We start from the raw sequence: 13,217 nt of genomic DNA, 5'->3' as shown, positions 1-13,217 counted from the left end.
TAGAAAAAATTTTGACGTTTTCAATAGTGATATATACGTATAGAATTAAACTGATTACTTTTATTGTGAAAGCAAATAAACTTAACTTAATTTAAAAATAAAATAAAATAAAAAAATAGTAGGAATTAAATTTTACAATTTTCAATTTGATTATGCAAAAAATATTAAATTGAGAGAGTTTCTGAGAGCGAGCTTGCATTTTGTGCTGTATAAAACTGATTTGTAAAATTTGTTAAAGTAAATAATATATGTGTAAATAAGTTTGTATATAAATTAGTATAAAAACTATTAACACTTATTTTTATATGCTGGTGAAAATTTGATTTTATAGCAAAATTTATTTGTGAAATATTAAAAATATTAAATTTATATTTACAATGTATATAAAATTTCACTATCTCAAAGTGTGAATAGTTCTTTATTTTTCATTTTATTCAATAAATTGTTACATTATATTATTATATTTTAAAAATCAATGTATTTAAATAAATAAAGAATTAGCTGATTACGCTTCTAATTTTAATATTATAATATTTTATTATAATAATTTGGTTTTTTTGATGGCTAATTGGTTGATATTAAAATAATGAAATTTTTAAAAATATTTTATTTGTTTTTAAAGGATTTTACTTTAACTAAATCATCATCATCACCGATAGTCGAAATATCGGTTAAAATACCAATTGTTACAATTATATTATTACGAATAGGCCGTAAAAAAACCAAATTATTATTAAAAATTTTTTGGTCATTAAAACAATACATTTTTTTTATGGTAATATTATAAATATGCTACAATTATTTAATTTATGATATGTTATAAAAGATTATAATAATTAATATTCAAAATATGATACGTTATAAAAGATTATAATAATTAATATTCAAAATACATTATAAAGATTTTAGGGTTAAGATATATACATATATTAACTACAATATATTTGAATTAACAACATAAAAAACAAAAACTTAAAAATATTACTAAATAAGATTCAATTCAAATTATTTCAAATCAATATATTTTTAAAATCGAACATCACAAATAGTTGCTAATAATTGTAATTACTAACATATGTGTTGCTATGTGGGCGTACCTGGGAAATCGGAATAGTGCAAGTAAATTTTAACACGTTATCAAATAGATATTTTTTAAAGTGTTTTTAAAAAAACGGTTTAAAAAACCTGTAGTATAAAAACAATTTACCTTAATTTTTTTTTGAGAAGCTTTTTTCAAAAATATTTTGTTTAGAATATATGACACGAATTTAACACAATAATGCTCAGGAAAATGATATTATGGTACAAGACAATTTTAGATATGGTCAAACTAATTAAATTATGTTAACAAATGGATTTATCATCCATTTTTAAAATAATAAATTATAAATGTAAAAATATTAAATTAAATACAATAATTAAGAAGTAGTAGCAACCAAAAAATTATTATCTTATATTAATTATATAATTATTAATTAATTATGTTAATATTAACAATATATATTTATAAGAATTTTCAGTTATTGAAATATGATAATAAATATTTGTTGTCGTTAATATTAACAATGCTGTTGAGTAAATAAGATTAAATATAGTAAATAACTTAAAAGTAAATAAGTTAAAATGAGCTTTCAGCCATTTTTAATATTTTGTATATCCAAGTAAAAGAAATATGAATAATAATGACTTTCTTGAAAACAAGGATTCATATTTAAAATGCAATGAATTCTTATAATTAGAACACTTTTTCATTTACAAGTCTGTTTATACCAGATCGTAAACATTGTCAAATAACTACGATTGCTTGTACAGAAAAACATCATTAGAATTGATTAACGTTTTTATTTCGATATTTATTTGACTTTAAAAATCTGAATATTTTATTTGAAAATTATGAGAAAAAGATTTGAAAAATGATTCTTGTTATATGTGGAAATCAACTTATTATATAATATTTCCTCATCAATATATTATAAAACAGTTATAGATCGTTAAAAATTAGAGTAATCTAATTAAGATGTTAAAAAAGACCACATAATTAGGTTTTATTTTATAATGCTAACGATACATACATATTTATGAAATATTTACTTACTCAATTTATAACAGCTTATTCAAATTATAAACTCAAAAAATCGGAACTAAGACTAACTGATTTATTCGATATTAGTCTTCTTTTTATTTGTTTCTAGTTAGTACATCTCGAGTATCGTAACTAAATCATGTTACCACAAATACTATGCTATACAGCTACTTCATGTATTGTAATTTGATTAATACATTTTCCGTTGGTTCACGTTGCTTGTTACTCTCTTTCACGGTTGGTATGGCGCGTAAGGTTTTCCATGCTCTTTTTAAGTCCATCAGCTTCTTTCCTCAACTGCCTTGCAGATAGTTGATGGCTTCAAAGCTTAGACTCTGCGTTAATACACATTTACACTTCGAAGCGTCTGGTTGTGCGCCTCTTGCTTTCTTTCTGAAAAATTTTCATTCATCTTGTTTTTGTGCGATTTACTATTGCTATACGCAGTTGTTCGTTTTGGTTGTTTTTATTGCGTGCGGTACTTTTATGAGGCACCGGTCGGGTTCCGTTTTTCCTGGTAACAAGTGCGTTTATGGTGGTCATTTTTATTTTGCTTTACTCGTACAGGTTAAAAATGCTACAAGCCGTGTAATATATTTAAAAGTAACCTTCAGATTTAGAATTTTGGCTTTAGTGTGAAATATTACGAAATAGTTCATTTTATATTAAAGTTGATTTTTTGAAAATAACAGTTAAAGTGCCGTTATCCTTATGAAAGTTAAAGTACTTCAAGTATGTAATAATTAAATTAAATACATACATACATTGTATGTTGTTGAGAATTGTTGTGAATAAATGAAAATTAAAAATGTGATTTAAAAAAATTTAATTATAAAACAAAGTTAATTAGAAATATTAACAATAATAAATAATATTGAAGCAGTTAAAAAATTGACGCTTACACACATACATATTTATCAATGGTTACAGGTAAAAGTTTTTATAAATTTTAAATTAACTAATGCATTTCATACTACAAACTTTTGCTAAAATAAATATATAATCATATTATTTATTTTTAAAATTAATTATGGTAAAATCAATCAGAACAAAGTTTAAGTTCTTAAAAAAAACTGTTAAACTTAAATTCGTATGCACAAATTAAGGGGCACGGCAAGGGTTGCATATTGTTCAACTGTCGTAAAATGTAAAAAACGGCACAATTCTGTATGTGTAGAAACTTGTAATGTTTTTAATATACATATATTTCTATCAATAGAAAAATTATAAAAATACAATAATTTTATAAACTTACAAATGTTTAAATACATTGTTACAATGTTTTAATAATTTAACGGAATATATGTTAGAGCGCCTCGTTTATTTAAAGTATAAAAAAAAGATAGAATAATTGCAGTCATAGACTAGACTAGATTTTTATAAGTTATAGAGAAATAATAATAATAAATATAATAAATTATATTGTATGATATTTATTAGTTCATTTATATTTTAATATTAATGTGATTATTATTTTTTTTAGTTTTTATATTTGTTATTGGACTTAGGTCGTTTATTTAACACATAAATTTATAAAAATGTTGATCTAGTTGATCGAAATATCTGTAATATAAATAATTTTGTATAAAAATTAAAATATAACTAAATATTTAACACAGTTTAAAAAGAGTGACTTTTTTTTTATTTAAAAAAACATTTTTATAAATTTATGTGTTAAATAAACGACCTAAGCCCAGTAACAAATATAAAAACTAATTAAATATTGGTCATAATAACAATTTAGTTATAGAGAATTTACTAATAATTATGGTTTTAATATTTTGTTGGAATTAAAATACTGAAAAAAATATAACTAATTGCAATTCAAGAATTATATGTATATAATATAATATATACATATATATATATAATATATATATATGCATTATTAAAAGTATATGTTGCATAAGATTTATATATGTTGTTATATGTTGGCTTGGATTTTAAAAGTTTGTTTGCATTGCAAATAATAGGCGACCGAACACATATCATTTTGCCTATAAAAACCAGAATGTCTTTCATTGAATAGTTACTAATTGCATACGGAGACAAGAACTTTCAACTTATCTTATTAAGATGATAACGCAGATTATGTTGTCTAGTTAAGTAAACGGATAACAACTTTACTTTTGTCCTTAGTGTAACTATTATCTAAAATATTACAATAGTAGCGCCTCTTTTCGATACCTATCTGCTAGCAGAGTTTATTTGTCTACCCAACTATTACCACAAAAAAAAAAATATGTTGTCACAGGATACCACTTCAAAAGATTTTTTTTCTACTAGAAATATTTTATTTATCTTAGCCATTTTGCTCTACAGTCAAAGAGAAAGGAAAAACTTTAATCACAATCGTTTTTGAGTTACCAAAACATTTTAATATACAATTGTATTGTTAATTATATTATATAAGAAATCAAACTATATCTATAGATCATATAAATTTTTTTAATAATTGTAAATACAATAATACTTAATTATATCAGAAAATTTATTTTTTGTATTAATGTCGTTAGTCTCAGATGTTGCTTACAAATAATTCAGTGAGATCAGTTGTATCCAATTCCTTTTCGCGAACGTTGCTTTATTATAGTATTATTATTTCTTTTAAAATAAGACATCCTCAAATAGGTTGTAGACACTCAACACGGTATTGTTTCCACTATCATATATCATCATATTGGGAACAATTAATAAATATTTTATATTATTTTATATGTTTATAAGCCATTTTTCCCAGAGAAGAGTTGTATAATAATAGAATAGTTCTTCAAACTGATCGTGTAAATCCTGCATCCATATCTAAATATGTAATATTTATTTTCATTTGTCCCAAATAATTTCAATTTTGTTGCTATTTTTTCTCGCTACATTTTTAATGAAGTTATATTATATATATTCCTAGAGCTAAGTGGTGCAGGTAGTGAGGGACATGGACTGTGGTATTTAGGCGTCTATGTAGACAAGTTATCCTGGAAAATATATATTGTGATCCTGAAACGATATATAATATACTGTATCAATATTTATCAATATATTAAAAAATAATTACTTTTTATAAAAATTGTGTACTTCAAAATTTTTTGAGTCAATATTCTGGTAATTTCATTACTCGTTTAATTATTTAAAAATCGTCTGCAGCAGGTTGTATAAATATATGTATTTGAGTATAATGCTCTTCTATTCTAACCGAATAGAGCAATATTTATTGGCAACCCATATTATGGAAACTTCATTATCCGGTTCATATCCTGAAAAAGAATCTGTGAGCCTGTATCTACGTTTTATGCATTTTATATGGCAGTTAAATGTTTATTAAACATAGTATCTTAAAAGGTTTTAATGTGTTTCTTCCAAATGTTAGAAATCTTTTGATTCTATATATGTGCTTATAAAATAACTATATATATGTTATATATTTTTAATTATATTATAAATAATTAACTCAAAATAATCATTTAAAAAAAATAATAATTCTTGGAAAAAGCATTTGTTTCATTAAAAAAAATTTTAGTTCGAAAAATGATCAATTTTAATAAATATAATATTTGTTATTTATATACTTATAATTATATTTTCAATTATTAAAATCATTTCCTCTGCAGTTTAAAATACGAACAGAAATACACGCAAGAAGCAGGCATTGGATTTTCCAATAAAAGTGCGCTCTCGATCTTAGCGGCTGTAATAGTAGTAATAATAATAAAAAAAAAACAAGATAACGCAATGCTTAAAAAAGATACAAACAATTTTTCAATTTAAAATATTGCAGTGGCCGATAGGCGTGAGTCATTAAAATTTATATTTTTATGTTGGTAATTGTACCGAATTATGATATTGGCAAAGATAATGCACGATTATGATGATCATGACGATAAAATTTCATTTAACATTACAAATTTTTTATATCGAAATTAATATTTTTCATCGTTTAAGAATTACATAAAAATTAATCTATAAACAATTTTATATTTTTTATTTATAAAATTTAATATTGAAACCTTTCTAATAAGTTAATATGTAAATTAATAAATGTTTTGTAATTGTATAATATTGTATATTGTTTGATTAAGTTGGTGCCTTGTGCAACAAAGTTTACATGAGCATAATAATGGCCTGACCCTCTGTAATATCGAGTCTAGTGAATAAGCGGCGTCCATTTCAGAAAAGTGTCTCTTCAATTCAATACAAGACAACCAACTTGTTAAGTCTGCGAACTTGGCTGTTATTAATTTTAAAGGATAACTGCTCTGTCATGTCCATACGAAGAAGGACCCCAATGATTTTAAATTTTCTTTTACCCAACAATGGGTATTGAAACGTGCAGTGACTTACAGTTTCCTTTTTATTTGCAAAGCCACAACATCGAGAAAAGTTTTCATCCCGATTTCCTAAAATTCCATCTACCCGCATTCAAAAATTAACCAACCACATTCTGACCTATGTATTTGTAGTGTAATTCTTTCACGTTATCTGCTTTTCAGATCCCCATGGACTACAACAACAACAGCAAGAATAAAAGTCGTTAAATGGTAGACACTGTTCAGTACCGACATTGTAGTATTGAGTTGCTTTCGCTTTATTTAGAGCAGCTGACTGATGCGAATTTTGTTCAATTTGCATTAAGTAAGTCTTGTGATCCGACAAGAATCTGTATGTGCCAAGGCTTACCAAACTTTTCACGACATTATTATTTGAAAAACATTGGTCCTAGCTTTAAATGTGCATAGGTATATAAATAGTTCTTAACTTCTTTAAAAATAAATTAAGTGGCTACTTGTACGTTGAATAAAGTATCATCGATCGGGAGCTAAGAGATCTTTCATAAAAACGGAAATGCATATTCTGAGAATTATTTATTATTTCTGCAATTAATAAAACATATTATAAAAACATTTAATTTACTTTATTTCCTTTATACATTTCGGTACAAATTATTTTTATAATATTAAAGCTTAATGCAAAATATTGAATAAAGGGTATCTAATTTCATTGATTGATCTACAAACAGTTGGATACTTCATTAAAATTGATTATATTTTTGATTTTAATAATTATTTCTTGTACATATTATTTGAAATAAAATGCAATTAATCAAAAATTAAGTCGGTCGAGATCGACTATGAATCTCCATAATTCTTTAATTATAAATTTTTTAATTTCATTGATAAATTTAATATTTTTGTGTATGTGAAAAGTTTAAGCAATTATCTATCTTTTAATGTGCGCACCTTTTACTATATATATTTTTTATTTTAGTAGTTGCAGGACTACCAAAAGATTTTGTATGTTAGTCTTATGGTTTAGAAGACACCACAAACTTTTTATATTTAAGTACTTAGAAAATAATATAGTTATATAGTTAGCTTTAGTATATTGCATTTTTCTTTCAAATAATATATTTAGAAAGAGCTAGGGCATCCGACTATAATCAAAAACGATGATATACCAAAGTCTTTACGATATTTGGTGGTTTTTTTATATTGGATTGTTTTCTATAGATAAAAATGTCTTATTATAATGTATTTCGAATTATTGGGAGTATTATTTTGTTTACAGATGCCTCATTATATTATATTGAATTTTTTTTTTCTTGTTTGACGTTTTAGTATCGGATCATCGTACATAATTTATTATCCAATCGACTTATCTTACTTAACCACTTATTGTCCAGAAGTGTACTCACGATATTTGAGAATTGTTTTTGTGTTAAATTTTTATATGTACATATTTCTAAAAGATATGTCAGCAGTTTATATATTTTCATTATCTAGACTCTTAGAGTAATTTAATATTTATTTAGTGATATGAGCAATTATTATGCCCCATATCTGTTTTGTTATTGTCCAGCACATGCGCGTCGTCGATTGATTATGCTAATAGGTAATGGTTTTACCATAGGTTTAAGGTAGTTCTTAAACCTCCTTGAATCTAAGCTGATCCTTAGGATTGCTGATATAATTTAACGTAACATATGACCGATCACATATAGTAAAATGTAGTCTTGATCGTATTTTTTTATTTGTAGTCTCTATTATCAAATAGTTAGATACCCATTTTCATAAGCTGTAGTATATTATATATTTGATTTGATGGTCGGTATGTGTTATAATAATATAACTATTATGATCTCTCTTTATTTTCGTTATTGACTGTTCAACAGATTAGTATTTAAGTGGTGTTCTTATCGTATATCAAATGAAGTTCTTATTTAAATTAGTTCTTATGTATTTTCTTATTCAACTGTTATTAATTTCAATAGATTTTTGATGTATTAAATAGGTATTTCTATTATGATAGTTTTTACGAATTACTTCTTTGTTTGTGTTAAAAAATTTCTATGAATGAATCGGGAAGATAATAAGTTCAAATTGTGAATATTGAAAGTTCAAAACACATTGTATAGTAAGCAGATTTTGATTTGATTAAAAATTACATATATACACAATAATGTTATAACAAAAAAACTATTATTTTCTGCATACATAGCGTTTTAATATATATTATTAAAATAATACTAATCATTATATTAATATTTCATAATAATGAATTTTTTAATTCTTTTTTAAGTCTCACGGATACATAATAAATAGAGTTTATGAATTTGGCTATATTAATATTTTTAAGTTTATAAGTTTGTTACTTATTATTGTGTTCCTTTTTTATTATAACTATATGTCAGAGGTTGTTGCAGGGAGGAAAAAAAAGTTTCGACTAACTTGAACTCTCTAGGTATACAAATTGGCTGCATTTTACTATTAACTTTCGAAATGATTATACAAAAAGTTTCTAAATAATGTATTCCTTTTTATTCTGTGTTAAGCAGCTGTCTAGTACTTTTCTATTTTATTTTCTATTTTAAAAGTTTGTAATAGCGAATTTTTTTGCCTTATTCGTAATTTTTTTAATGTTAGGTAGTACTTTTGTTCGTTTTTGGTGTTAAGTTACTTACCACTTTTACTCGTTTTTAGTACTGTTTGGCCCATTTTGGTTACTGTTACTCAGCACTTTTACTAGTTTTTGGAATCGTATCTCTAATATTGACTTTAACCTTCACTTAACATATATTACTATGCATAGTAAATTTACAAAAAAAAATTTAATTTAGGATAGGATAATTTATAGCCAGTGAGATGTTTTCAATTACATACTATTTAATTAGTTTAGTAGTCAAGAAATTTGTATGTTTTTCTTTAAAAGTAAAAGAATTGGTATACTAAATAGAATACTTTTGTTTCTTGATTTCAAAATAGTAAGCAATATCATTATTTTACGTGCACATAAGCTTTCTAATCATATATGAGTATATGTACTAGTATATGTATCTAATTTTATCAATAAGAATCAATAAAAGTAAACACTGTTATTATTCTTTTTTTTAATTTCTCTAACATGTCTCTGATCTGGGCTCTCGCTCATAGGGATTTTTTCGGCAATTGCAAAGCAGACGAGCTAGCCCGATGGGGTGGTTCAGAAAATCACACGAATCACCTAAACAATCTGGGCTTATCGCTGATAACATGCAAACTGTTACTGAGTTTTTTCTGTGCTGAATTTTTTAATAAAAGATTGTAAGACTCCATGATATGTCAATGATATATCTGTATGCAATTTTTCGATGTTCTAAATCCAAAAAAAGAAATCCAATATTATCATTGAGATGTCCCGTAGAAATATCAGTCTAGTGGTAGGTTTACTTACAAGTCATTGCAGATTAGAAAACCATGCTAGAATATTAGATTTCTCTTTTAAATAAATCTGTCACAATTGTGAAGAGGACAATGAAAGTGCCTCTCTTCCGTGTTGTTGGTGATCTGGACATGCACGAAATAGCTTTACTATTCTAGGAGCCTCGTCTTTTGAAAATCTTGGCCAACTGGAAGATCTCTCATTAAATAGCATTTTAAGCTTTGCTATAGGTTCAGGGTGGTTTTAAGCTTCTAAGCTTTGATGTTTTTTCTTATGCAGTAACACAATGGGCTAATAGGCCTGAGTGGAACCCTCTCGATTGCCGATAAAACCTAACTTACCCTAACCTAATACTTAATAATTTTTCTTAGCAAACACTGAAACCATCTATATTGATAATAATCAATGCATGTATGGAGCTAAATTATATGATATAAAGAAATATGTTTATACAGTATTTTGTGGTGTAGAGTACAGAAATATATTTTTTATTTTGTTATAACGAAATATTTCATTAAAAAGCGTGCAAAAAAATTATGTTCAACGTACTCACTTTTGCAGCATCTTTTAACTCAATTGATTGATTGATTAAATGCAAGATCATTGTGGTTTCACTGTTGGTGTTGTTGTAGTCGTTGTAGTCGTTGTAATTGTAATATTGAATGAATATCATAATCAAGCTTTGAACTTGCTAAAACTAATCGATTGTTTCATTTATGGTTTTTTTCTCATGATATGCAATAGTTTTTATTTTTTTTATTTACAATTTAACATTCAGTTTTCAGGGAAGCCACGATCGTCTCTACTTTTTTTAATCTGAAAATGTTTGTTGTTGATTTTTCGTAAGCGATATGCTTGCTGGTCATTCAATGAATTATTCACCTTATGGCGCACAAATTAAAATTAAAATAAAGTTGGTCAATTTAACTACAATTTTTTTATATTCACCGAATATACGAAGCAAAAGTCTCATAAACATAAATTAAGACGATCACTATGTGCGCCGAGACTGTAAAAGTCCATCAGTTAACTGATTGATATATTATGTCAATAGGTTATGACTGTCGGCTAATAAAGTGTCCGATCATTTATTTTTATTTACATTTCACGTGTTTTTGTAAATGTTGTTGGCTGATCAAGCGTCAGTCATTGATAGTAAATATTTAAATATTTAAGATAAAATAATTAAAAAGTTGTGCAAAAAAGATATTACCAAATAGTGTTTATTTTGCCTTCACACATAACGTATGACCCACAAAGATGCACATCATTTCGTAATATTAAAACTGTTTTTCTTGATCGATTGTCGCGTTAGATAATACAGCAAATTAGGTTAATAAAACGAATGTTTAAAGCAGGAAGCTCAAGGCGAAATCTTCACTGGTTTTTAATTGATTTTCTGTTTTTGTGAAATTTTTTGCATATATTTATTGAATATAAAATTAGCACGGATCTAAGGTCAAAACGAATTAATTGGTTGTTCTCACTAATCATAAGCTCTATTAAGCGTCTACCTTAATAGCTGTTACGGCATTATTAAGCGTGGTAAATTATTGGAACAATTATAATCTCCAAATGGAAGATAATATTTAGTGCAACAAAAAAGGTTTCCCCCATTAATATGGGTGAACAAAATTTGGTGAAGTTCAATGGTAATGTAAAAAAATACTGTTAAAGGAATTTTGTTTTGGATGAATTTATTTATGGATTAAAAATAATAATAAAAATTGATCAACTTTAACTGATTAAAAACGTGTTTCATCTTTTATATCAAAACTGCTGAAGCGAAATTTTGCCAATACTTCTTCTTTATGTAAATCAAATAATGTCTTGTTTAATTATTTAAATAATTTCTGATTAATAAAAAAGTACAACATGGTGAAAATATTATACAGCTGGTATGGTTTAAAAATAATATCAAATTATTACACAATAATGTTTTCAATAGAGTGTTTTGTACGAAATTCATTCAATCGACTATACACTTCCAATTTACATATTAAGACATTACGTTACTTACTTGAATACATATAAATATATGAACACTGAATTTTATACCTTAGAAGAATTATAATAATTGGTGTTACGAAGATTTCTATGAATTGTACAAGTTTTGAAGTAAATTAAAAAGTGATCCTAACATTTCTTCTTCTTATACTTATACTTAAAAATATTAAAACTCTATTATTCATGTAATATTATACAGTTTATTTATATACGATTTGATTGATTTTTTAATATCTTATTTTAATATACTTTACATATATGGTATCCGCTATAAATTATTAAGAACATTAAATATTTATTGTTAAAATTTGACCTTTGTTGGTATTAAATTTTTTGAAAATGATGTATGATTTTCCGGTATATTCGGCTATCTGAAAAATAAATAAAAAATATTCAAGGTTTGTAAAATTGAAAGTAATTCTATTATTTTATTAATTTTAAAATTAATTTTAAAATTTACAAAATATGTACTAAATTAGCATTTCAAATAAATCTTCCATCTCTTCAACGAACTTCAATTTTTTTGTGTTGATTAAGCATGATGCAGAAGAGGTCTGAACCGCCCTTCTTCAATTTTTATGATGAGAAAAATTTTCATTGTGAAAAATTCGAATGAAAAAATTAATGTTTTTATAAAAATAACGATAACATGTTTAAGGTCTTTGTTTTCAAATAAGCTGACAATAATAAATTGTATGCTTTATTAAAGTTAAAGGATGCTATTATATAAAATAAAGTTGTTAACTATTGATGTTAAATAAGTTATATGTATATATACTCGTTATATAGCTATATACTCGTTATATATTGATATATTTCAGCTTTATACTTTGGCAAATAACACAAACTTACGATTTAAAAATAATTTGATAATATAAAATCCACTATAGTAACAATCAGAATATAATTTATTATAAATAAATTTGACGCATTCACACTTTCATACACATTTCTCAATTTTTGATCGTTATTTAAAGCTTAATCCAATCAAAGGTTCACCTATTGATGAATTATAATTATATATAATTATCATTTATTTCAATCTATAAAAATACAACATTAAATTATCGTATCTTAAGTAACTTTATAATGATTTTACTTATTCTATACTATTGTCCACAAGAGTAAGTCTAATGTAATTAAGACTCATGTTTTTTAATTTCATGTTAAGCACAAAGAAAGATTACTACATAAATAGCAATGCAATATATATGTATACAGAGTGATTACTATTCGCCAGCTAGAAATTGCACAAAGCCAGACTCTGAGAACACTTTTCAAGGTACCATGATACATTAGGACGAATAACATCCTCAGGGACCTCAAGATTGGTCCAATCAAAAAATACATAAAGAATATGCCCCTGAAATTATTTACGAAAACTGACTGGCTTACCAACACCGCGTTATCGAATCTAAGAATGGTTACAGGCTCCTCG

Source organism: Teleopsis dalmanni, chromosome 1 (assembly GCF_002237135.1).
Source record: "Teleopsis dalmanni isolate 2A chromosome 1, ASM223713v2, whole genome shotgun sequence".
In the NCBI taxonomy this organism is placed as follows: domain Eukaryota; kingdom Metazoa; phylum Arthropoda; class Insecta; order Diptera; family Diopsidae; genus Teleopsis; species Teleopsis dalmanni.
This window is presented reverse-complemented; position numbering follows the sequence as displayed.